Raw genomic sequence first — 23034 nt, forward strand, 5'->3', positions numbered from 1 at the left:
CTTCAATAAAAAGTTCCTCAACAAAGTGACCTCGAGAACCTAATGTGGTTGGCGGCAGAAAGAGCACCTCGAAGAAGAAATATAAAACGAGGATGGAACAAATCAAAACAATGTCACCTCCAAGCCAGATCCGTGGTTAAAATCTCTTCCTGAGGAGAAATGGACATTGCATAAGGACAACGGTCATAGGTGGGGGGCTATGACAACGAATGTCTCCGAGTCTTACAACGGTTTATTGAAGAAAGCTCGTGGACTGCCGGCCTACATCGCCATGGTCCGTTATACGTTTAAAAATTTTGTTGATCGGTTGTCGAGAGAAGCACCCTTGCTGATTTGTTGATTGCGGATAAAAAGTTTTGGCCGCGCGTTGAAAAAGAAGTTTGATGAATACCGGGAGAGGTCCCAAAGCATATCGATTACGTGTCATACCCTATTTTAACCGGGGTCAAAATAGTTTATAACATCCGGGTAATTCCGGGGTTGCGTAAAGTTATGGAGTCGCCACCTAATTATTTACGGTGAATTAGGACACCTAAAGTTTATTAAAGTAGTTATTTAAAGTTAGTTTTGTTAAAGGTCTGCGAAACTTAAGATTCTAGGTAATGGTTCAATTAGTCTAAAGGGAAGGTATTAGGCACCCTTTAAGACCCATTAACAATGGTTAACCGACCGGACTTATGATTAGTTAGGCTATGTGAATATAGTATTTTTAAATATTTAAGAAAATATCTTATAAGTATTCTTAAAGTTATTTAAAGTAAAACTTGTAGAAAATAATAGTTGCATAAAGAGTTTAGTTAAAAAATAAACTAAAAGAAATAGGACATGTGATGTTTATATGTATTTGGAGAAAAGTGAGTTATGCCGACTCACAAATTAAAAGAGTTATTGTAAGATTAATAGTAATAAAAACTTTAAAGGTTTTGTAGGAAGACCATTAATTCAATACAAGCCGTGAAAAGATTGTTTAACAAATACGTATTTCAAGTGTTGGGAAAGTAGCTAATTTAGAAATAAATATCCATGAAAAAGGGTTATTTTCCTCATTTCTCAAAAAATAAGTTAACGTCAAATAAAATTTGTAATGCTTTAAATTTAAAGATAAAAAGAGTAAATCTTGATTCTCAAAATATGTAGTCATGCTATTTCAAAATCAATTATCCCAATAAGTATTAATTATTAGTTTTCTTGGATTAACTACCGTCATACTAAACTAATAATTCTCGCTAAGGTTCATCTAATCTAAGCAAATAAAAACAACTAAAGTGTTAGTCATGTAATTGCAAATCAAATACATAAATAAATAAAATGAAAATAGAAGAGTAAAACAAAAATTGATTTAAATGGGCTCAACCCATTTTTGGGCTGCTGCTGTTGGCTGCCACTGTGATGGGCCTCGGCCCAGAATTTTATTTTTTCGCTGCGGGTGGGCTGACTCGAGAGGAGTTGTGTTGGGCTTTTGGCCCAACGCCAAAATGCGAGAGAAGATGGCGAATCGCTTGGACTCGTATGCGAGATATCATGCATAACAAAAAATAGAAAGAAAAGGATTAGTACAATGAGGATAATTTAAATTTTAAAGAAAATGCACATTTTAAATAAACACAAAGGTCATGGATTAATTTTGACGGAATACTGGAATCAACTTTAACTGAAGCACTATATTAAAAATCTATAACTTGAGACAAAACATACTAATTCCTGGAATAGTATTGGAATCGACACGCCATTCCTAGAAGATCGTACCATTATTCATTGCGTACAACATACACACGGGTCAAAATTGTTTAAATTCTCTTTATTAGAGCTTCAACACACCCAACTAATTACATTAACTAAATAAATCTTGCGTGTCGTACTTACTGAGATGCTTTTAATCAACCACACAGCCCAATATTTATACTAAGTGTCGTTGATCTACAAGACATATACACCGGTATACTTATACAAGGTATGCATCTACTTTTTCTTTCACAGCATTATTTAGAGAACTACCGATTATTATCTTTCAAACAAAGAACTAAAACATATCTAACAAATAGAAACTAAATGACACGCCTGGTGACTAAAGGAACAAAGTAAACTAGTCTTAAGACTACAAGATTTAGGAATGACTATATCTTGATCATGCTGTTATTTCAAACCAACTGCCTAAACTTTTATGCAAAGTAGCCTCAACTTAGCAAACTAAATTAATGTATGAACTACGCTCAAATCGAACTGCATAAACTCAATATAGTGGAGGGCTAGATATGCGGTGGTTTGGTTAACTAAATTGACTATCATTTAAGTACACCTAAATGAGCTAATTCATGTTTGGCTAGTTCAACCTAACATAAACACGTTTTACGAAAACCGACATATAAGTAGCTTTAAACTAGAGAGAATCAAGCAGACTCCATATACTAGCTAACATGCCGAATTTCATGTTTAAAAATATACAAAGTTAAATCGGATACAAGTAACCGTATCATACAGATTGTGCCAACAAACCTTATCGTAAAATGTGGGCCTATGAACACAACAATGAAGCTAAATCAAGTTCGTCATTGTTTAGAATACAAATAGTCAAAAGCATGATGCAAAGGAGTAGAAGCAAACCAACAAATATGTCAAAAAGAGTGTTTTATGGATAGAGTTGTCGATGAGGTTACTGCAGAGAGGTATACACTCAAATGGCCCAAATAATCATACGAGTACGAGACATAGACATCTTGTTAACAGGAACAGAGGTTTATGAATAAAGACATGATATGGATAATGACATACAAGGTAGATACACAAAGAATGTAGAGATGGGATGTTTTAAAAGCAAAGGGTTGAATCAGTTAATCAAGCTAACAAACCAACATCCACTTGAAATAATTCAAAGGATTTCTAGACTAATTTGTTAAGCATAGATAAACAGTATGAAGGCTAAGTGGGATTATAGATATCACACTATGCATAAATCATTTGCAAATCTCATTTTTTAATACGATGACTCACCGCTCTCTTTCGCCTTTTAGTTCTCGAACATATAGGATTAGTTTGGTCACACAAATCACATTTTTAGGCCATCATGATCATATATTGACTCTATAGTAACCTTGCAAACAAACTTGGACCCTTTCAACCAATAAACCAAAACCCGATGACTAAGCTTCAAATAGGATACTTAATTTTGATGATAATATTGTTAACATACCAAACAACTCCTTTTAACTCGATTGGCATTCGCGAAAGCATTGTTAACCTAATATGATTTTATCATGCTCTTCAAAGTAGACACACACACGTAAACTAATAATATGATTTTAAGACTATCATTATTATCGGGCCGAATACCCGACGCACTTAATCATACATATAAGCAGTGTTTGACACCCAATCTAAACCAACTTATCAACAAGCAACATGATTAGTATACTAAACAAGCATAGTAGCTACACCGAATTAATTAAACTAAGCTTAACTAACCGTAGAAAAATAATTCATATGAATACCTGATAGAGATCTAAGCCGTATTTTCAAATGAAACACCGAATATACTAAACGAGCATCAACCATCATAAAAAAGATAAATATAACTTCCTATTTTACGACATCGAATACACAAGTTTTATCGCAAAGACTCCACTTGAAATTAAAAATCACTTTAAATATGCAACAAAGGGAATCCAAACACATATCGAAATCAAAGTGAACCAAAAGTGGAGGTAGGGATTGAATCGGACTCGTTTGCACAAGGAAACGGGATGTCGAGGTCTCGGACGATGCTCGAACTCAAACAAGTCCGAACCCGTCATAAACTAAAGTTTTAAATAGAAAACGAAACAGGTGCGAGTAATTGTTCGTCGTTTTTGAAGTATTAAAACTTGTGTTTCTATAAGGGGTTTTCGTGGTTCCGATCTCAAACTTGAATGATTCTGGCCAGAGTTCACCCCAAAAGTAAGAATCCAAAGGTGTATGTGTCGTTCTTCTCTCCTCAAAACTCCGAAAAACTCCTCTCGATCTCCCTCTCAATTCGATTATTTTATGGGTGGACGATTAGGGGTCAAGAGAAGAAAGGCGAGCGGGCGAGAGAGAAAGGCGGGGGGACCGTGGACGTACGTATAAAGCGCAGGCGCGGGGAACAAACAGGGCCGGGAGAGAAATGTAAGAAAGAAAGTGTTTATAAATATGTATATATATACCGAAGGAAAGCAAGCGAAGGAGGAGACAGGCAGAGAGAACAGGAAATAAGGTGGTCAGCCGACCGGCCTGCAAAAACGGTGATCGTCGGTCCGACGGTTAAAACGGGCCGGTCCAATTAATTGTTACTGATGGTAGCGAAAAAATATCAGTTCGTATTTTGGGCCATTAATTTGGCCAAAAATCGTGGATTCTTCCTCCGCTATTTAATTATTCTCGCTCTAATTCTGATAAATAGTACAAGATACGATACGCGAAGACAATTAACAATTAATATGTAAAAGATAAGGATTTAGCAAAGTGTTGTCTTGTGATTAATTCGTACTCGGTCCGAATCCAAAAATGAAACGATGACAAACATTTAAAATTTGTGATAAAGTAATGCTTCATAATGTTGAAAATAAGCGTAGTGATATTAATAGTTGTAGCAATAAAAAAAGAAAATAGTGAAAATAAAGTATTTAGCTCGTTAGCAAATTTAGACGCCCGAGTGAATAAAATTAAATAAAGGAGGACAAAATCGGGGTGTCAAATACGCAGCAATACAATGCAATCGAAGGGGTCTTTGAGATTCTCGACATTTGCAATACCCACTTTAAGGGCGGAAATATCCATAAAGTTCTGCCGGGCGGAAAAAGTGTTCGCGCGGGAAACGGAGAAACTACCAGGCGCCATGTTCACATGCAATTAAATTTCGTGATATCCGCGGAATTCAACCAAAGGACTATGTTAGCAAGTACTACGCTTGCAGGTTTTACAAGCAAACGTACAAAGGAAATTTTTCACCGCTTGGCATTTAGGCATATTACCACCTTCTCCTCTGTACTTAATCAAAACACCCATCACTTGGTGCCAATCCTCAGAACGACCACAACCAGCTGAGAATGAAATGGATATAGCTCCCGCTCGTATGGCTAGAAAGTGTAGGTACGGCAAGCAAACAAAACACATAACAAGAATCACGCTCTAACAGAATCGTAGTTATTGTTGCTTGTTAGTTTTTATATTTTTTCTTAACTTGTACGACGTTGTTTCCTTGTAATCTTCCAAGAATATATAACATGTCTTGTGCCGTTTAATAGTTATCATGTAATTTAACATTTATTACTTAGTTAATGTGTGATGTTTATTTAATTATATTTATTTTTATTTCGTTGCATATATAAATAATATATTTAATTATTATACGTAATAAAAATATTATTGAGTTATTCACTAAAATTAACTATATGCTTTAAAAATTAAAAAATCAATAATTTTTTTTATTAAAAACATAAATTAATACGTATTTAAATAATGCAGACGTCAAATAAAAAACCCTAAACGGCAGGTATCACAATTATATATTTGTAAACGCGGAGATCCACGTTTTACTAAAATATATATATATTTTTTTAATTTCGTTTTCCAGACCGTTCCATATTTGAAAAATTCGGGGTATAACGTGGACGCCCCACGTTATACCCCTTTTGGTATGTAAAATTTTCGTCACTTTTAGTTTATATCGCGTATTTTTATACCCTTTTCGCTCCGACCTCACATAGACGCAATTTTTTTGCTTTAAGGCAATACTTTCCATAAGGAAAAGATTAAGGTTTACAAAAACGTTACCTTTTCATTGACTAAAACCCGCACACATGTACATACTCCATATGACAAAGCCGAACACCCTTCGCCGAAAAATTATACAGTGTATATAGGTCATCTATCGAGCATAGTGTATATATTAAAGCTTTTGAACACCCTTAGCAAAACTGTGTCCAAATGTACCAGGTGTATAAAGGTATTCACTTTCAAGTTTGTAGTTTAAGTGTCTGATCCCGCACTCGCGCATTTGCCGTGATGTTTTCTTTTATTTACTCACAAAAGTCCTGAGATTGTACCTGCTGCAGAAAGGATTCGTGCTATTTTTCTCTAAAAATTCCTTATAAAAATACTCCAAGAAGTGAAACCTCATTCAATACAATTGTATCACTATTATGATTATGTTTTCTGTATAGATTTTTTTATGTTGACTTCTTTATGTTATTTTAATTTATACACCGTTAGTTTTATTATAAGTGTTTTTATGATTGAGTTATATATCGCGTAGTTGATCTAAATTTTTGGGTGCACCCATTCATCTGAAAAAAAATTATTTACTTCACAATGAACACCCTTAGCGTTATTCCTGGCTCTGCCACTGTCTTCACGTTGTATACTTTCGTTGTATTGATCTCACATGCATGTATGTGGAATGGTGATTAACAAGAAATAGTAGAAATACTTTAGACGTTTTTTCTCTAATTAATACTTCTGATTTAGGATTGGAAAGTGAGTGGAAAATAATTTGGAGGGGCGCCATACCGAGGAGGAGTTTTTGTTAAACAAGCTCAATAATGGCGGAAGCAAGCATGAAATGAAATGAAGAAGGAAGAAAGTAGTAGAGAAGAATTGTGTTCATTCAATGAAATGAAATGAGAAATCTTTACATTTACAATGATTGATCACCTATTTATACAATGTGAACTAATCTAATAACTAACTCTCAATCTACTAATTCATCTACACGATTAACTTAATATCCTAACTAACTCTAACTAACTGTATACAACTGGCATACAGCTGATATACAACTGGCATAACTAACTCTAACCAACTCCTTCATCACTCCCCCTCAAGCTAAAGGATGAAACAAAAATTTCATCCTTAGCTTCGCTAACTGTGAATTCATGTTGAGGTTTGGTGTGTCGAGGTAAAGGTCCGGCGGTAGACACTCTACCCTCCTCCCTGCATCAAGACCTGGGTGGGATTATACCTGGCATGTTGTTGTCGTTGTGTTTCCCCGACAGCTCGTTGCCAGACGCTAACTCCGTTTTAGTCCCAACACGTCAGGTTTTTGTATGTTCCCTTCTTGTATTTTTTTCCTTAGCAAATGCATACTAATGTCAAAAACGCTTTGTTCTCTACGAATACGGATTTAGCCGTAATTGAACAAGTTGCCATACGTAAGAGTTGAACAAAGTAATGAAATATCAAAGGCTAAGCTCCTTAAAATGTACCAATTAACCAAGTGACTTTAGCCACAGACGTCAATGTCAATTTATCTAAATTATCTAGACCGTACTTTGCTTCTTTGACTTCCATGATACAATAAAATTACCAAACTTGACAATGTACCCAGTAACAGACTTTCTTGTTTCCACACATGCACCCCAATCAAAGTCAAAATAGGGCTAGTGAATCGATTTTGTTCCCATCGCTTAGCATGAACAAGCCGTGTAATCGTTTTGATTTATTTGACACTCTTACCGTCAGATCCATATGAGACAGCTTTTGGTATTATACATGTCGCTTAACACATGAACTACAAAGGCAATATCAGGCCTGGTCATGGTTAAATACAAATAGCCTAACTACCATTCGACATAATTCATCAACCACGAGAATCATTCCTCGACAATCCACAAACTCTTCTGCATTTTAGTTTATGATTGAACTCTAAGTATGTGTGACGCTTCGGTTTGCTACCAAGTAATCCCATCTCACAACTAATCACTATTTGATTAAGTAATTCATCGTCCAGCGTAGTAATCATTCGAATAAACTTGTCAAACTCTGCGTATGCAGTTTACGACGAACTCTGAATGCGCGGACACCGGCTACGCCGCCCAATCCCATTCAAAGAACTAACTCAAGTGCATATTTCCTCTGATTCATTAGTATGCCATCATTGGATCTAGAAAACTCAATACCAAAGAAGAATTTAAGTTCTCCTAAGTTTTTCATTTTGAACTTCTTCGGAGTCCCGTCTCACCATTTGAACGTAGCATCGACTAGTACCAAGCACAAGAATCATCTACATATACCAGGATAACTACTAAGTCACCAAGAACCTCAAAGCAAGGCGAATAGTCATCGCGAGATCGCACAAATCCTACTCACTGTGAGTCAGTTTAGTTCTTTGGATGTTCTCCATTTGTCAGTTCATGGTGTCCATATAGTGGACTTGCTTGCTATTTAAGCCTGCATACTTTCCTATACTTCCCCTATCTTACAAAGCCATATGGAATGGTCATGTATACCTCTTCTAGCAGATCCCCTTGCAAAAATGCATTATGAACATCTATTTGGTAAATATACCAACCGTATACTCGCAAAGAAGAAAGTAACTACGTACTCCGTTTACTACCATCTTGAAGAATAAAGTAAATTTTTCTTTATAGTCCAACCTTCGTCGTACTCATAAGTCCCTTGCCACCAACCTTGCTTCAGACCCTAACCTTACCTGATGCCTTAAACTACACCTTATACACCCATTTACAACGAACGTGGACGTTTACTAAGGCAGACTTCACGGACCAAGTACGCTTGTCCCCGCAGCCGAAATTTCAGCCTTTCTAATACGTCAACCTACCGAGGATGTTTGCTAGCCTCAGGCATAGGTCCAGATATAGCGTAATAAACAAATGTTAAGCCTTCATGCTTATATGAGATGCATCACACCAATGAAATCGCTGACAAAAACATGTATAACTAAACTTGGTGTAAAAGAGAACTACATAAATATCCATCTAAATATAGAGGTTTAGAAAGGCCTAGAGATTTTTTAGTCACAAGAAAGACTGTAGTGTTCGAGAAACAATGGGTGATTAGATTGTGAGAAGGACTATACACTATAGTATGACCGTTATTATAGAAGAAGATACAAAGAGAAGTAGGGAGAAGGGAAGAGGGAGAAATGTATGGAGGCGAAATATGAGAAACAAGAAGGACTAGAGGACGCAGGCGCTCTGTGAGGATCACAGACATCACAGAGGGACTAGAAATGTTAAACTAGATCGTGAATCAATGAAATCTAGCACAAAAAATAAATGTGAGACATCATCTGAGAAAAATTTGAAAGGAAAAATATCTTCCCAAGTTATTGTCTCTACCGACAAAAAAATGATTCGAGGACAGTACTACATATGATGTAAACTTTTCAACAAGAGTATCCTAAACGGACATAAATGGCCATTTCGGGACTAAATTCTATTCAGTTTCTCACTTTCGTGGCATAATAAAGTCATAACACTTCTAAAGCGATCAAGTGACGCGTTTATGAAAGAAGCTTCTCAAAAGGAGAAAGACCATGTAGTTAGGATTAGCTGGGTAGCCTATTCAAAGTATAAATGACTACACACATTCACCCCAGAATTGCAATGGTATAGAGGTTTGAAACCTTAAAGCTCTGGCCATATCTAAAATATACCTATGCCTTCTTTCCACAACTACATTTTGTTGGGACTATAAAACACCAGGAGCTTAATTTTAAGTACACCATTACGTTTAAAAGTCGCGCTTAACTCGCTTCTTCATTAAAGAACTCGCTCCTCACGACCTTAAGGTTTTGACACCACAATTAAATTGATTTCTAACAAGAAGAAGAAAGTTTCTGAGAATGACTATTGATTCAGTTTTGTTGTTCATCAGATATATCCAAGTATACCTTGAGTAATCATCAACTAGGATCATAAAGTATCTCTTACCATCATGAGTTGGGATCCTATATGGACCCTAAACATATGCATGCAAAAGATCAAAAGCAGCAGGAGAAACGGAAGTACTTTGAGTAAAGGGCAACCTTAATTGTTTAGCAATAGAACAGACTGAACAATCATGTTCATTCAGTTGCATACATTTCAAATCATTTATTCTTCTAAGCACTTTCAAATGAGCATGAACTAATCTCCTATGCCATAAGGGCGCCTTATCGTAGGTATTTACGACGATGAGCAACTCACGCCTTGTTATTAGCATTCAAACTACTAGAAACACATCCACCGATGCCGTAACATGTTTATTAATATTTACAATATCTTCGTATCTTCCATTCGCAAGATATATGCAGTCCTTGGTCCTCTTTACTGATCCCCATCACCTTTCCATTTGTGAGTTCCTGAAATAGACAAAAGTCAGGATAAAAAGATACTACACAAAACAGTTCTTTGTGATCTTTGACACTGATAGGAGATTGTATCTGAATTCTAGGATATATAGGACATTCTGTATAGTTTTGTCCTTGAAGATAGAAGATTCACTAATATGACTTATAGGAAATTTCTTACTAGTAGGTAGATTAACCTTGGTTTTAGCTAAGTTAACTCTAGCTTTGTTCAACAATTGCTCATCATGCACCATGTGATTGGATGCACCTGTGTCTACAATCCTGTATAGACCAAGCGCTTCGTATAATAAAACAAATGTAGTACTACGTACCTATCTGCTACATTAGCTACACTTTCTGGTTGTTTTCCTTTGTTCAAAGATTTGACAATCTAGTGATACTGCTCCTGAGTGAAAATAGGAGCTTGTAGAGCATTAACAAAGTGATTACCAGATGTGGATGTTGAAGGACCAACTACTGTTAGTGGCCCTTGAGATGCAACATTGTTAGCATAACTAACTGAGTGAGCTGAGTGTCCTTTCTTCTTATACTTGAAGTCAGAAGGATAGCCATGTAGTTTATAGCAATTGTCCCTTGTATGACCTTCGAAATGATAGAAATCACATTGCAAAGGTACTCTTTTCAGAGTTGTTTCTAGGTCTGAAACCACCAGAGTTGCCATGATGACCATTTCCACCAGGTTGACCACCATAACCACTAGTTTGACCACAACTATATCCACTAGTCTGACCCCTATAACTACTAATCTAACCACCATTGCTACTGCCAGGCTGACCATTATAGCCACATCTGTGTTGATTATTATAACCATGACTATATGCATCATTATTCACCCTGTTAATCATCAAGGTTGTGGATTCCGAAAATTCAAAGACTACTAGATGATCCTGGAGTGTTCAATCTTTGGCTTTCTACATTTAGTATAATGGCATAAGCTTGATTGATACTAGGCAAAGGACTAATCATCAACACCTGGTTCTTACTGGGTTCATATGATTCATTGAGTCCCATTAGAAATTGCCATAACTTCTGCTTCCTAAAATGCTCAGTATACTCTTTTGATTCAAGATAGTTACAATTAGGATGAGGTGCTAAGGCTTTATACTCATCCCAAAGTTCTTTCAGTCTAGAAAAATAAACTGACGTAGAAGATACACCTTGAGTTAACTTAGCAATTTCCTTATGCAAGTAGAAGGACCTAGATGTGTTGATCTTACCAAACCTTTCTCTCAAATCCTCCCAGATTTCATGAGCACTAGAAGCATGTATAACACTGCTGATTAAACTCTTAGAAACAGTGTTCATAATCCATTCCAAAACTATTGCATTGCATCTATCCCAAAGTCCATGTAAACTGGCATCATATGACTCCTTTTTACAAGTGCCTAACACAAATCCTAGTTTATTCTTTCCAAACAAAATAATGCGTACAGACTTACTCCAAATATAACTCAGAACCTTGCAATTGAACAGAAATAAGGACAGAACCTTGTGTATCTGAGGGATAAATATACAATGGATGATTATGATGAACTTGATAGTACTTTTGACCATTGCTTGAAGTTGCAGCAGCATTCGATCGATTTCCTTCAGTTTCTTCAGTATTCGCGGTTGTTTCTCCAGAAAACAGTGATTAACAATCAAATTTGTATTGAATTAAGTATAGAACAATCAAAATCTTCAAGATCTATACTCTACATCACTCGATCTTTTCTGATTTGAAAAAACACACAACAAACTCAACAAAATCAAATTCGATTTATTTTATAGAGAATCGATTTGTAACTGAGCTAGGATGCGTTAATCCAAAGCTCTGATACCATGTTAAATAAGCTCAATACTGGCGGAAGCAAGCGTGAAATGCAATGAAGAAGGAATAAAGAAGTAGAGAAGAACTGTGTTCATTCAATGAAATGAAATGAGAAATCTATACATTTACAATGATTGATCACCTATTTATACAATGTGAACTAATCTAATAACTAACTCTCAATCTACTAATTCATCTACACGATTAACTTAATATCCTAACTAATTGTATACAGTTGGCATGCAGCTGATATACAGCTAGCATAACTAACTCTAACCAACTCCTTCATCAGTTTTCTTTCACAAGCTGACTAATCGTCACTGTCAACCCACGTTCATAACATTGGCAATGTCATGCCCCCCCCCCCCCCCCTTCCCATTTCGATGATATTTTTGTCTATTTTTTTAGCTTTAATGAGCAGTGACGGAGCCAGAATTTTCACTAAGAGAATTCAAAATATAAAAACTTAAATATATGGAGAAGTTAAAGGGATTAAACATCGAATCTACCATATATGCAAACAAAAAAAAAGTCACCTTGTATATAGTGTAATTTTTGACAAATGAAATTAGAATGAACCTCTTTTGGTATTGGGTCCGGCCATGTACATTGCGTCATAGTTTACGTACGAGAAAGGATATTGTTGTTCCCCGTCAACACATATGTAGTAAAATTAGAAGTTTATAATTGTCTAGCCAATTATGCCAATTATTGTATTCAAATTTAGGTTGGAAGCTTAAGTTACTTTCAACCTGTTCGATTTTTCAAGTTTTCCTTCCCGACTCAACTTATCTCAATCCAAATGATATGTTTCATTTGCACCTCAATTTCCTACTTTTTGAGTTTTCTGTATTCAACTTATAATCTTCGATCATCAAGCAATATGTTCTATTTGCTCCTTAATTTCCTGAGGCGTAATTAGAATTTTGATAAGATGGTTGCATTATTACGAAGACGTGGACTCAAGATATAAATTTGACTGATTCAATTATGAGGTTCTTACTATTGAATCGTTACACTATTGTAATTATATGTTCAAGATTAAATATTTTGTTAATTATTTTTTTTATCATATATAGCTATAATTGATGTCGAAGTTTTTGGGCTCAGTTGAATCCATTGACTATACTGTCTATATGTTACATCATCAACTACTACTAATTTGATATACACATTGGGTTTAGTTATATAAACTTTTGTAGCGACAAAAGAAATAGGAATTTCAATGTGTCAAACTTGAAAACTTTGAAATAATGAACTAAAGGGAAAAAAAAAACTAAAATGCGAAAGTCACTTCAATAATCACTTTACACCAAAAAAAAAAATTAAAAGAAAAAAAAAAGATAGACATAAGATTTATACTCGATTCTAACCTCAATTAAAGATGCACACCTGATAACCATCACATCTATTATATTTTGAATCATGATTTTACGTGAACCTGGAAACCCCCTAGATGTGTCACCGATGTAATCCTAACCCACTATTGCTCGTATTCAGAAGTGAAGAGAAAGCAAAAAAGAAAAAGAAAAAAACAATACTATGAAATGAGCCTAAAAACCCCATAGATATACCAATGTAATCCTAACCCACTATCGCTCATATTCAGAAGTGAAGAGAAAGCAAAAAATAAAAAACAAAAAACAATACTATGAAATGGTAAAAGAACTACTCCGATACATAAGAAAGCAAATAAAGAAATCTAAAAAGAGAACAAAAGTTTGATTGACATGCAAATCCATAAACAGAGTTACACGTATCATCAAATTTTTCCTTCACTATCTATCGTACTACTGCTATTTTTCATTCTACATGAATTTAATGCAGCATCGTCCTCCTGAGTTTTTGACTGAAATAAGTCATTATTTAAATCAATTTATCAAAATAATACATTTAAAAAAAATATATAGAACAAGAATAAACGTATTCCACAGTAACGTATTAGGCATTATTTTATTAAAAAAAATTAACGGGCAAAAAAGTTAGTACTTGACGGTATTAAAGGATAATACGTACTTGTGAGTAACGTTTTATCCTTAATATGTAACTGAGAGTAACGACTCTAAGAATTCAAGCACGGACAACTTTTGTACCAAATCTGACATTGATTGATTTTAAAATCGTAACCCATAGTTACGACTTCAGGCTAAAACGTAACTGACTGTAACATTTCTACAGTTATCTAGTGAGCGAGTTTAATCATTTGGTTTCGAAAGAATGAGAGAGATCAGTTTTATTAGAACGATTTTAATTGCAAACCAATTAGTAAAACGAGCTGTGCATTTCATGATGAGTTCATAAAGCCTAAATTTTAAATCATGGCTCCGCCTATGTTTAGAACATACTAGTTTCTCTGCACGCGAGTCGCACGTGAATGCCGAATCTCGTAATAAAAGTTGCTGAAAAATTAATATCAATATTATAAAAATAAAATTTTAATTAAATAATTATATACGAAAGAATAAAGTAAGTTTATGTGAATCATCATATCGTACCTTATTTGTCGATACTACGAAGATGAACAACAAAGTAAAATCTGGAGAGAAAGAGACATTTTTTTGGCTGTACTTTTTTCTACTTCAGTCACTGATATATTTCTTACTTGTGCACAATCACTTGAGTTGGTATCATTTTTGGTCACTTAGTTAAAATCCATTTTTTAGTTCACCCATTATGTGTTGTATATATGTATCGTTAATATAGTGTTGAAGATAAAACTCAACGCAACAAAGTAACGATAACAAAATTTATAATATATCAAAAACTCATCTAGATTGTTTTCTAGTTTTTAGATATTTTCAACAACACAGTTTAAATGTGAGCATGAGCAACATTAACTACTGTTACAAAAGTTTCTCATCTTAAAGTTTCAACACTTTCTTTAAGATTTTGTAGCTTCTTTCTTTCTACCATTGCATGCATATCAAAAAGTTGTTGTCGGATGAAAATGTTTTGTAGAAGTTGTACATAAATTTGATTAAGATACATCCTGCTTATTAGGATGACTAGTAAATCATTGTCAATTTCGTAGTGTGGATGCAAAAAAAGTAATAATTATTTGTGAGAAAGCTTAATGGTTACGATGCTTACTTTTCAATGTCGGTTCACCATATTTTTCCACCCTCCGCAATCCATTTTGTGCAATGGAAATACTAAATGTGTTTAACCCCTCAATACAGAAAACTAAACATAGCTTGAAAATACCAAGTTTTGAATACATAATTTTGGTGTTGAATATAAATATTAATTTTTCTAAATTTAAAAGAAAAGTTACATAATCCTTGAGAAAAAATTGGAAATAATTATTATTAAAGAAAATACTTATTTGACTAAAAAAAAAAGAAAGTTAAATAGAAAAATAGTAAGAATCTAAAACATAAATTAAAATATGAATGAAGTAAAAAAGTGATTGTATTATAATAATAGCAAAATAGTAAGAATCTAAAACATAAATAACTCGTAAATATTGAAACGACTGTATTTTCTTGAGAATGAAGAGAAAACTAAGAAACTTTTAATTTTTTGAACATATCAACACATTCATGAACCTTCTTTGGTATTATTAAGATTATTGTTAGCAAAATGGCAAGAGAAACTTTTCTTTAGAAAATCAATCGCAAGTAAATTGGCGGTTTAGAGAATAGAGAAGAAAGAGCATTTCATGGTATAAATTCAACCAATAGAAGTAGTAACAATCGAAGCCAACATTCATCTAACATTGGTAATTATTCTACATGTTCCAAATACAAACCTGCTATTCCAAAACCAATTTCATTCTCAATGTAGTCCTACACAACAAGTTCAGTTCTCAAATGCTATTCAAACTAATGTAAATAATTAAAGTTGAAATAAGTCGACATTGTGAAGGATTTATTCACGGGCTTCGATTTAATTTCGGAAGCTGTAGTTTTAAAAAACAGATTAATGGTGAATATATGTTTCTTAATTCTACAACTGATAAACTAATGCTTGCTTTCATCCAAGTATTCTCTTCATTCCTCGGAGGAATGCAACTACTATTAGGTTAGATCTCAATAAGCAATTCGAACAATGAAACAAAACAACACGTGTTGTGCTTAATAAACCCAACTTAGTTAAACAGAAAATTAGAACAGCAGCACCCAGATGAAAATTGTAGGACAAACAAAGTGTTTGAACTGGGGATAGAATTGACTAAATGGATCGATGTATAGGGTAATTAAAGACATTGTTTGCTAATGCATTTCTCTATACAATTTAATGTTCTAAAGAGTATTAATTTTTGGGATTTGCTCTCCATCGTAGGAATGTTAACAATGACAGCGAAAAAAAACGATTATGAGTAGTGTATCAGTAATTAATATTGATAACAAATCAAGTGTATAAAGTTTCTGCTGACAAAATGGAAAGTACATTCAACTGTTTGCTAGATTGTTTATATTTGTGAAAAATCATGTGGCATCCTCGTATAAATATATCTCTTTTATTTTCTCGGGGCAATATGTTATAACTACCTTTCAAAACAAATGAAGTATGCAAATAAACATACCAAAATTGCTAAACATTAAAACTGTCTAACAAAAAACATACCAAAATGAAGCCATATCTCTTTCCAACATCAAAAAAGAAAAGAGAAATTTACGCGGTTAGTCACGCTTCTAAGGATTACAACATAATTATCACCACTCGTAAATTTCTTCAAAAAAGGCAGCTTTTATTACCTATTTCACAAATTAGAAAAGTGATATTGTTAATCAGAAAATAACTGTAAAATTTAGATCCCACTAAACTTGGATTCACCTATATCTCTTAATGTTTATTATCTTGTCTCTCTCTTCTTTAACTGTTAAGCTCCCTTTATTCTCTTAATTACTATGCAACTCAAACTACTTACTGTCAATTTCTTAGAGGTATTCTATTTACCAATGTATATTACAATATGCATGGTATAATTTAATTATATTGTAATTTTTATTGAGGTATAATATTATATATACATGGTACAATTTATTTTTAGAGGCACATTGATGTACTTTATACATAGTATAATTTAAGATAGATTGTAATGGTATAACGTATAATATTATATATACCTGGTATGATATTTTTTTTAGAAATACTATGTATATTGATTTAATTTTTGTGACCTTTTTATTGGAAATATCTTTCAGTTGAAAAAATACCACATATATTTGTGATATAAATATATTTTCTGAGAAAATATCACGTGTATATATATAGTGCATTTTTTTTTTTTTGTGAAAATACCAAGTGTATCTATGTAGTATATGTTACATATATATATATATATATATATATATATATATATATATATATATATGTTCATGTGTATAATTAGATATATACATAAATAATATGTTAATATCCAGATTTAAATTCCAGGTAAGAGAACCAAAAGAAGAAATAAGGAAAATAGGAAAAAAGGACGCTAGTAATGGCAAGGACCAAGAACAATTGAATGATTTTATCACATATGGAAGATAAATATTATGTCCAAGAAAATAGGAAGAGTTGGGATTTATTCTCGTTCACACCTGAATTCTAGGATTTTTCTTTGAAAGTTGTTAATATTTAATTGCTACAAACTGAAAACTCAAATTCAGGAGAAATGTAAACCCCCATGGAACACTGCTGAAATTGTCTACCGGATACAAAGGACCCAGAATCAGCATCAAATTCACATCAGACATTGCTTTAGAGAGGCAAACCAGGCTGCAGACAAGCTTGCACAAATCAACCACTCTCACATTAATGATGTAACATATTCCAGTTTTCAGGAATTGCCACAAGCTGTTAGAGGTATTCTTAATATTGACAGATGGGGCCTGCCCAACATCAGGTCGAGATCACAATATGCAATAAGCTGTTCACTTTTGACCCTCCATAGTAGCTCTTTTAGACTTGTAAATATTAGTTGTGTCGGCATTAGTTCTCTTTTGTACTGTAAAAGAATAGTCAATTCTAACTAAAGATAAGAGTTGACTACACTTTGCAACTAGGTTTCATGCATCATGTTTAGTTGCATACTTTAGCTACAGTCCCCTCTCCTTAGAGCATGCACCATATAGTTGATTTATAAGACTTGTACAAGGCACTTGCCTTCATGCATCAAACTGGATATGTCCTGTTTCATATCATATGTCATAGGGGTATGGTTTAAGCCCCCCTCAAGTGTAGTTTTTTACACATTAATAAAATACCACCCAGGTTCTGATTTTGAAACTGGGTGGTTCCCCTACGAACTGAAAACTAATTAGCTCTGCTACGATTGTGCAAAATTTTTTTAACCATTTTCTAGTTATGTTCTTTTCCCAAAAGAAAATATCTTGACTTTCCAGTTTACCTAATAGTTTCACATTTCAAAAGATGCTTCTCTCTTTATCTCCATCCAAAATAAAAAACCACAGTGAAAAGGCACCAAACAGTAATTAAGGTTTTGTTCTCATTTTGAAAAGGCAGGCAATAATTAATTGAGAGTTGCTAAATTGCCACACAAATTTGACCCAAATTTGGCCACACTTATGTAAAAACCACCATAACCTCTATTGTACAATTTTAAATTAAGATAAACTTTGAGAAGAAAAGATAGAAATGACATTAAGTAAGCATAAATTATTAAATTTGACTTAAATAGTCATATGAATTTACCCCATTTGGGTCATTATGGCCAAAATAGTGTGGCAAAAAGACCTTATTGTAATTTTTTTAATATTTGAAAAAGCACCAACGGTTGGAAAGAAAAATTGGAACCTTTAGTTAGAAACCAATTATTACATTACTAACTAATCTCAACGATTGCATCCCTTCAAATTAATTTATTATTTTTAACTAAATGAGTTCGGGGTATTTACGTAATTTAACTTTTAAGTTAGGGAGTTCATGCTTTTAATATAATATAGATATAGATTATGTATATGGTGTTTGGGAGTGTTCCTTTATTTGGAAAGTTTATACACTTGAGAAAAAAAATTACCGTGAATTTATTCTTAACTATAGATATTTAAGAATATAATATTATCAAATCGATTATAGATGTATACAAAAAACTCAAGTTTTTGCATAACAATTTTTATTGATTTTATACGTATGATATCTCGCTTATATGTGTCACATAAAACATATACATTAGCAGTGCATATTTTATCGTTGAATTGCAATTCACTTTAAAATGATGATGACAATTAATATGTCATGTGTAAGCAATGAAACACATCTAATGTGTACTTATGAACATTATAAAATGGGTCTTTTAAGATTCATTCCAATTCAATTTATGTATTTTATTAAAAATTTGTTTTTATATTTAAAACAATTTTTTTATTCCGACATATAACGTAGCAGGTTTAAAGTTATATAAGAAATATTATAATATATTTATTAAAATCACAAAATTTACAAGGTTTTTAATTTTTTTTAAATTTCGTATCTAATTAAATTAATACAAATAAAATGAAATATGACGTATTTATAACTTTTAGCCTGCACTGTCATAAGTTCACTGGATGAAAGTGGTCTATCTCATTCTTTTGAAACAAAAATATTAAACTCAGCTCACTGGATCACTGTAGAAACGTTATTGTTAGTTACATTTTAGCCTGAAGTCGTAACTTTGAGTTATAACTTTAAAATAAATCATTGTCAGATTTCATACAAAAATTGTTTGTGCTTGGATTCTTAGAGTCGTTATTCTCAGTTACGTATTAAGTGTAAAACATTACTCACAAATACGTATTATCCTTTAACACCGTCAATCACTAACTTTTTTTCACATTAAATTTTTCAATAAACTAATGTCTAATACGTTACTGTGAAATATATTTGTTCTAATTCTGTAAATTTTAAAGAAAAACGTATTATGATGGCTTACTTTGGTCAGTTCTTTCGTCCTCCCTCTTCAGCAATCAGCGACTTATTTCGTGGCAGCAATGTTTTTTTTTTTTTTTTTTTTTTTTTTTTTTTTTCAGTCTCATAAGTCATAAATTCTGTCGGCTCCATTTGAGAACGTTGTTTTTGCAAACATGAATTGAATTTTTTTTAACAATTTTTAGGAAAAATTGTATCTTTATTTTTTCACAACACTAAAGCTAACTTTTTGTTGGTACAAATTAATTCACACGTGTTAAAAGCCCACTACCGTTGCTACAAAGACACGTGTATATGTGGTCGGAGACAAACCAAAAAAGCTTTAATCCCTGTGTCGTGGCTTCTTATTATTCAGAGACGACTCTCTCATTTTCATGCACACAGTAACATGTACAGGAGAACATATTGGCTGTAGTCACCAACGTGGAACATCGTTCTTCTCAATTATTTAAAAATCCAAAACAGTCTTCGATTTTCCACTTGTCTAATTCCATTCCTCCATTTTACTGTATAAAGTATAAATAAGAAGAATTTATGGTGAAAGGGAAATGTCTCTTTTGAAAAAGGTTGAGTGGGACAACTTAGAAATGAAAGTTAATTCTGAAAACGGAAGAGGGCCGAAACTACCCCTAAACTTTTGGAAATAGTTTATTTATATCCTTCGTTATACTATTTAGCTAATTGTACCCTTACCGTTATATTATGGGCCAAATATACCCCTGAACTTTCGAAAATAATTTATATATACCCTTCGTTATATACTATTGGACCAATTGTGCCCTTACCGTCATAGTATGGGCCAAATATACCATTAAGTTACATGGTCTGCCACGTGTCACAATCACAATGGCCCAACCCACTTCCACTTATAATTACTCCCAGATTAAATTAATCACTGGATCCGACCCGTCACTTTATTTCACCCAACCCGTTTTGTTTATTTCAAACCCAAATAAAGTACTCGTAGCCGTTTTGTTTATTTCATTACAGGTTTCGTTTCTATAAAACATGGTAGTAAACAAAATGAAAACCCAACTAAAAAAATTCACCACGTTAATAGGCTCGTTGTACAGTAACAAAAACAAATTTATCCTTTCAACAAAAACAAATTTATCCTTCCTTCATAGAAATGAAAACAATGCAAAGAACTCAGGCAGAGGAGAAGAAAAAAGAAACAGAAAAAACCATTCTATCCTAGGAAATCCATCATGGAATAGTCGAGTCTGTTCCTCTCAACTTAATTCATCAATGGACCGCCAACCAAGTAGCCTGCTTATTGAAAATACCAACACATTCTAGCCATCACTTAATTGCAGTTTTAAGAATCACCATTTATGTGACAGTTAAAACCAAAAAGTCATCGTGTTATCCATAATTTTATGATCCTTCATTTTGGGTTTTAATTTTGTATACTACCATGTTTTAAAGAAATGAAACCTGTAATGAGATAAACAAAATGGGTACGAATACTTTATTTGGGTTTGAAATTAAACAAAACGTCAAGTTAAATAAAGTGACCCAGTGGATCCGTGATTAATTTAATGCAGGTGTAATTATAGGGAAACGGGTCAGCTATCAGATCGTGACACGTGTGGCATCATGTAACTTAAGGGCATATTTGGCCCATACTATAACGGTAAGGGCACAATTGGCCCAATAGTATAACGAAGGGTATAAATAAACTATTTCCGAAAGTTCAGGGGTGTACTTGGCCCATAGTATAACGATAAGGACACAATTGGCCCAATAATATAACGAAAGGTATAAATAAACTATTTCTGAAAGTTTAGGGGTAATTTTGGCCCTTTTCCGTTCTGAAAATGATAGAGCAAAAAATTGGTCCCATTTTCTGAAATTTTGGTACGTCGATGATTGGGTTCGCTTAGGCGAAGTATATATGCACCATTATTAGTCCATTATTATTGTAGTATATTGGAATGTGGAGCCTGATCCAACATATGAAATGGGAGAGCACGTAGTGTCTCAGTCTCTAAAATCGGTTTAATCTTTAAGATTTTTAACTCTGAGTTTATTGTATTTCAAAATAATTACGAATTCTAATTAAGTTGAAATTTTAATAGATTTTCTCATGTCCGCAACAAAAGGCATTTTACTCATATCCTTCAAAATTTGTATCACGTCCACCAATAAAAAATCACTATTTTCCCACTAATTTTCCACTGAAAAACTTTCTGTGGTCATTTTTCATTAAATGTCGATAGAAAAAACCTAAATAGTAGTGTTTTCACGCGAAAAAATTAGGAAGTTTTCCGGCTTGTCAATGAAAACCTGTTTCCCACCATGTGTTTTTCCAGTGAGCCTGTGTGGTGGTAATGAGGTAGAAAAATCATATTTTATAGCACAAATTTCCCACCGACAAAACCTCTGTTTCTAAAAGTGGTCTTTGAATGAAATTTATCGTTCTAATACTCTATTATCTTATTTTTAGTTCTACCTGAAACACATTCTTTATTACTCCCATGTCTGTTTTACGAATATTCTTTTATTGTTTCACCATGCAGCTGATAGCAAAGAAGAGTTTCCATAAGATTCTTTGTTGTACTGTTGCAATTATCTAGTGTATTCAACATTGTGTACATGAAGCAGTATACATGTTACTAGCTCGAAATTCAAAGGGTGCCGTCGGATTTCGTTTACTGCCGACTATTAGGCCGACAACTTTCTACTCCCATGGTCGGAAAAGAATCGCATTATATTTTATATTGTGTTCATTTATGGATAGTTATTTAATTCTTACTTCATCGTACTTAAGTCAATAAATTAAATTAATTAAATTGTTTTTTAGAAATAGAGAAAGTCATTAGATTATTAACCGAGCTTGTTCAGCTGACCTCAAAGACGATGTTGCTTGTAGGACATGATGTGCGGTCTTGAGATGTTGGAATTACATAGTGTGGACATTTGGGCTGCCAAGTTATATTTATTAGTTAGGCCCATTTGTAGTGTACAGATTTCCTTGGTATCTTTATTTTCCTTGTATCTTTTACTTTGGCCCAGTACATATATAACTCGGGCCCATTAACTTTGTACAAATCAGTTTTTTGAAAGAATGAAAATAGAAACAAGGGCTCTTGAAAACTCCCTCGTACTTCACATGAACCCTAGTTTAATTTTGCCCAAATCTTCATCGATTTATAACATTAACATGGTATCAGAGCGGGGAATCAGATAGATCGGTTGATTCTCTATCGATCGATGTTACCCTCGCAGTTTAAATCTCAATATTTGCTTCTCGCGT

This window comes from Lycium ferocissimum, chromosome 11 (assembly GCF_029784015.1).
Source record: "Lycium ferocissimum isolate CSIRO_LF1 chromosome 11, AGI_CSIRO_Lferr_CH_V1, whole genome shotgun sequence".
In the NCBI taxonomy this organism is placed as follows: domain Eukaryota; kingdom Viridiplantae; phylum Streptophyta; class Magnoliopsida; order Solanales; family Solanaceae; genus Lycium; species Lycium ferocissimum.